The following is a 5,403-nucleotide window of genomic DNA, read 5'->3' as shown; positions in this document are numbered from 1 at the left end:
TAAACATGTATCTGGTTCTACAGCTGTTTCTAAGGTTCCTGAGTTAAGAGATAAGTCGGTGCCAATTGAGGGCAGGTCTTGGTGAATTTTGTCTCTAATAGCTAGAATTTTATCATTAAAGAAGCTCATGAAGTCGTAACTACTGAGAGCTATGGGAATACTTGGCTCAATAGAGCTGTGACTCTCTGTCAGCCTGGCTACAGTGCTGAAAAGAAACCTGGGGTTGTTCCTATTTTCCTCTATTAATGACGAGTAGTACGCTGCTCTGGCATTACGGAGGGCCTTCCTATAAGTTTTAAGACTATCTTGCCAAATTAAACGAGAATTTTCCACTTTGGTGGAACGCCAAACACCTGCTACATATTTGTGAAGGAACACCTTCACAAATATGTAATTTCACATCATAGTGGGCCGTTATTTTCACCATATCTCTGAACAAATAGTTGGAAAAGCTGGAGCAGATAATAAATAACCACCAGCTAAAGATCAGCCTGCTGGAGGAACGACAACCTTTAGATTTGGAGAAAGTAATCTGGTTGGTTCTGTTGCTCCACAGTGATTTTACAGTGATGGCTCAGCATGTTTTGGGCATCAGCCCTAAAACCCTGTTAATATGACCTCAGAATCATTCTAGATACGACTGTTCATGTTTGTGTCTTCATTTTACAGCTTCTGACATTCATCTGTATCATTAATATAAAAAATAGGCAGCATCAGAAACCTCCTCCCTTCTGAGGTGCATTTTATTTGCACGTTAAAATCCAAACAGAAACGTCTCCTCATCGGCTTAAAAGGACGAGTTTGCATCAGTAATTAGCTTCACTAAGCTCAGCTCCTCCAGTCACCTCTGTCCTTTCTCTTCCAAAACCACTTTTTCAGACTCACCTGAAAACTGAAAAATATCCATCCATCCATCGTCAACCGCTTATCCTGCGTACAGGGTCGCGGGGGGCTGGAGCCTGTCCCAGCTGAAAGACGGGGTACACCCTGGACAGGTCGCCAGTCCCTCACAGGGCCACACATAGACAAACAATTTTGGAGACACCAATTCACCTAGCCTGCATGTCTTTGTCAGACACGGGGAGAACATGCAACTCCACACAGAAAGGCCGGGGCAACCGGAGTTTGAACCCACGACCTTCTTGCTATGAGGCGCCCAAACTGGGGAAAAAAAAAAAAGACATAATTTTGGATGAATCAGTCTGTAGGACGGAGCTGCAGGCTACACAAGTTTAGTCTAAGTTTGTAAATGATGTGCTGAACATTGTACAAGTAGGCAGTAATAAAATACAGCTACCAGTTACTTTCTATAAATTGAGCTAATGTTAAGTTACAAAAACGCAGCCTGCCAGGGGCGTAGGAGCGACTTTGAACCCCCCGATTTTTTTTTTTTATTAAAGCACTTAAATGCTCACATCTAATGACTTTTAAAAACAGAATGTACTTATTAGTGTGGCTCAAAGAGGATATTTGCAGTGACAGAAGATGGAGAACAGACTGCAGAGGGGAGATTATGAAAACTCGGTTGCGGTATAATATAACTAGAACAAAACCGGCTACATGCCATAAAAACCATGGAGCAGCTGCTAGTTAAAGAAGCCACAGTACAAATGTATTCAGTTATCCTGACGTTCCACTTGATGTAGCTGTCTGTGATATTTCCTGTCTCTCTCGGCCCTGACTCTCCCTGCAACACGTTGGTGAACATAGAACTGTCTTCAATGCAAACTCTGAAGACATGCCAATGGCAAAGTCTTTTACTACGTGAATACTAGAATATACAGTATGGCTGGTAGATATCCATACAACTTATTCTGGTCTTCCAACACCCTGGTTCAGGGGAAGCATCTGCTGGTGAGGGCCGACAACCGCATCAACACATCAACAGACACAGCGGAGTTTGATCCCTGTCTCTGTTGACATTGGCAGTAACACTATGGACCAGGTCCTCACATTCAACACATTCTCACTCCAAGGCCCTTTGGCGTCGCCTTTTAACGACCTGGGTAGCCCTTATGCGTCATTTATTGATGTTTAGGGCTCCAAGTAGTTGGTTATGGTTAGGAAAAGATCATGGTTTAAGTAAAATATCTAGGTACGTCAGTTAACACAGTTAAGTAACGTCACTTACGTCAATTTACATAACTTGCCTAAATACAAATATTTAATGTTGACTTTTTGTTTCACAAGGGACACAAAGCCCGGTCTCCTGGTTCAAAGTCGGGGTTCTGGCCCTCCATCCACACCAACCACCTCCTTGCTCAGTCTTTTCTGTTAAATATCTTATACCTGCCTTTACCGTCAAAAACTGACGCTACAGGACTTCCCCCTCTGTGCTGAACTGTGATGCTACAGGGTGTATGGGTGTTGACCATGCGTCCATATGTGACGACTTGTGAGAACGAGTTGACCTGGTGGCCAGCCTGCACAACACCCACTGCCTGCTGGGATTCTCAATTCAGCCACAGAACAGCCCTCCCCTGTGAATGGACCATGCACACGCTCCATGACCAGAAGGGCTGCTGTATTGGTTTCCCCCACCCATGTTGCATCCCTGGTCTCGGGGACTCTTTCGCAGGAGTCAGGCACCATAGGCACGCTGCCAATTTCAGACCAGGTTTGGCTCCTAAAAGGCAGAGGCTGAGACGGGCGGGTCTATCTGCTGAGGTCCTGCGATCATCCAAGTGGAGAGGGCGAGCTCCACCACTTCTTTCTACAAAGCTAAGTGGATGGTCTTTCAGTGCTGGTGCGTCCAAAGGGAGACAGATTCATCTACCTGTTTGGTGGGATCTGATCTGATGGCTGTTGTATTCAACCATCAAGTTTTACAAAGCATCCGTCTCCTCCTGTCACAAGGGTTTTGTTGACAAACTGATCTTCGCCCATTCCCTTGTAAATTGTTTTTTAGCAGGGCATGAGGACTAAGCAGCCTATGTCGCATGTCTTAAAGCCTCAGTGGGACCTGCCCCTTGTGTTGGAGGCTCTAACTGTGCATTCAGACCAAACGCTTAGTGAGGGTTGGGGGTGACGCGATTACATACAGAGTCAATGCAAAGACGCCAGAGCCGCAATTTCCTGTCGGGCGATGCGGTGGGGTGCTGCTGGCAAAGGTAAGGGATTCGCACAAGTTAAAGTAGCATGACACTGTGTTGCTATAGCCAATCAGCACTGAGATTGTCCGGACGTCACCGGCGGCTTCAGAGCCTTGTTTGGAGAGGACCAGGCAGAGAGGGGGAGTGCAGACAGCTGCTGGGTGACGGGGAGCTGTGGAGGACAGAGCCGGGGCAGCGCTGGAGCTTCTGGACAAATAAACACCCGTAGTCAAACTGGATTCTGCTCTGACAACTGAGCTGTTTACTGGCGGGAGGAGCTCAGAATTAATTGCTTTAATTAAATCAACTTTTTGACCAAACTCTTCCTTTGTTCCTAAAAAACATAAAAATTCATCTGGATGCCTTCTACCCCCCACCCCATGATGGCCGAGGGAGGAGAGACTGCATCTGTTGTTTCCCATCTGATGCTCAGCTCTTTGTCTGTTTTCAGTGATAAATTGGTCAGTAAGGCCCTGAAACGCCTGTCCAGATGGCTTTGTGAGAGCATCTCCCAAACCCAGGATCTGTGAGGAGGGACTCCAACAGTCGTTCCAAGGGGGAAGTCAGGACAGCTACCAGGGTTACCATATCATAACTTCATTCTCTCCTCTGTCTCAGTGTCTCAGTAGTTTCCATTGGACTGAACTGTAAAGTTCTCCAGGACAGTGACGTCCTAAAGTGTAGAGAGGTGGGCTTGTTTCTGGAAGCTTCACCTGACAGGACACACCTGGAGGAACCTGTCTGTCTGTCTGTCTCTGTGTTTGGGGACGTCCCACCAGGTGGATCCAGTCCCTCCTTTTACAGTCTGTCATCGCTCTGCTCCATGTTTGTTACCTGTGTCAGACCTGTGACATCACTTCCTTCTTCAGGGGCCATTTTGTTGATGTGACCTTTCATCATCTGTGTGTTTACAGACCTGCTGCTTCAGCCCAACATCTCTGTGTCCTCCTCCGAAATGATGTAACAAAGCAAAGGAGGAGTCATGTGTGTATATTTGCCTACAGTGATGCAAGGCAGCCAGCTAGATCACAGATCTGCTGTGGTTTGCTTTTTAACGTTCAATTTAGATTGATTGTTATTTTATTATCACTGTAACTTATGTGACCTACGTAAGTTACAGTAAAGCAACATAACAGTGCAGGACAACACAGAGTAGAAGACTTGCTAACTAATGTACCCACTCAGTACAGTAACGTTACTTACTTTGGTCTAGATGTAGACGGAGTGATGCACTAACTCCATGTGTCATGTCTCTCCAGGCCAGCAGGGGGCAGAAGACTGAGCTGGGTTATCATACCCAGGGTGTTTGTGCAGCTGAAGGAGGGCCGACTGAAGAGGAAGGAGCTCAGGGAGCAGAGTAGGACCTCCAAGGATCATCTCAGCTGCCACACAACCCACCATCAGCTCAGTCCAGGATTTTACACTTTTATTCTGATTTTCCCTTTAATAATACAGCTGGAATTATTAGATTACATTAGAAACTCTATTTTTATTACTCTCAACATGAAAAGAGCATGCATTACTGCGTTACTTCAGTTGTTTATCTTTCATTCCCCATATTCTAATCTTAGTTCAGGTCTTAAGTCTCTGTCCTGGCGGATCACTGTAGCTTGTTGTGCTCTGTCTTGTGTCGTGTCCTCATGTGTTCTTGCCGTTGACTCGACTGCCTGCTTAGTTTGGATTAGATTTGTTTCTCAGTCTTTGTGTTTTTGGATTCTCTCTGTGGAGAAGCTGTTTTTCTGTTGGATCACTTGTTTCGTTTTGAACACATTTAATTTGCTAATAAATCTCAAGAACTGAACCCGCCTGTTCCTGTGTCCTGCATTTGGGTCCAAAATCTATCATTCACATCAAAACCCACACAATAATCCCAGAGGTACCCGGGGACACGCTGTGGTTTGCTGAAAACAGCGGCTGTTATTATTTTTAGGACTGAAGAATCTCTAGCACTGGATAGGGGATTGGTTTCGCCTGGCCAAGTGATTCTCACACAATGCTGTAGTGAAAGAGCGATAAAGTAACGTTCATTTTGTTTTCTCATTATCCTTTGGTAAAAAGAAACATTCAAAGATAAATCAGAGAAACATCCAGAAAGGATCCTGTTTTAAAAAACCTTTGGGGCCACTAAAGCAGAGAGTCCAGAGTTTACAGGATGCACTTTAATGCAACATGATGTCCTTGTCAGCGCAAACACGCTCTACCGTAAAAACGATGTATCTAAAGAAAATATTACATTTTCACAGAAAGCTTCCTAAATTCAGCCAAGATTCAAACTGATCTTAAAAGAAAACCTTCTGTTTCCACTGACTCA

The 5,403-nt window shown here is 45.1% G+C and overlaps 1 long non-coding RNA gene across 1 annotated transcript in view; it reads left to right on the top strand.

The window, feature by feature from the left end:
* The window catches only part of LOC123960236, a 15,940-nt gene extending 11,047 nt beyond the window's left edge, over window positions 1-4,893 (top strand). The window contains exon 2 of the long non-coding RNA XR_006822484.1: window positions 4,352-4,893. This is a non-coding gene — a long non-coding RNA (uncharacterized LOC123960236). The remainder of the gene's footprint in view (window positions 1-4,351) is intronic.
* The last annotated feature ends 510 nt before the right edge of the window (window positions 4,894-5,403 follow it).

The sequence above is a fragment of the Micropterus dolomieu genome, linkage group LG21, assembly GCF_021292245.1.
Source record: "Micropterus dolomieu isolate WLL.071019.BEF.003 ecotype Adirondacks linkage group LG21, ASM2129224v1, whole genome shotgun sequence".
In the NCBI taxonomy this organism is placed as follows: Eukaryota; Metazoa; Chordata; class Actinopteri; order Centrarchiformes; family Centrarchidae; genus Micropterus; species Micropterus dolomieu.
Note: the sequence above shows the minus strand (reverse complement) of the source record. Positions and strands in the feature narration are given on the sequence as shown.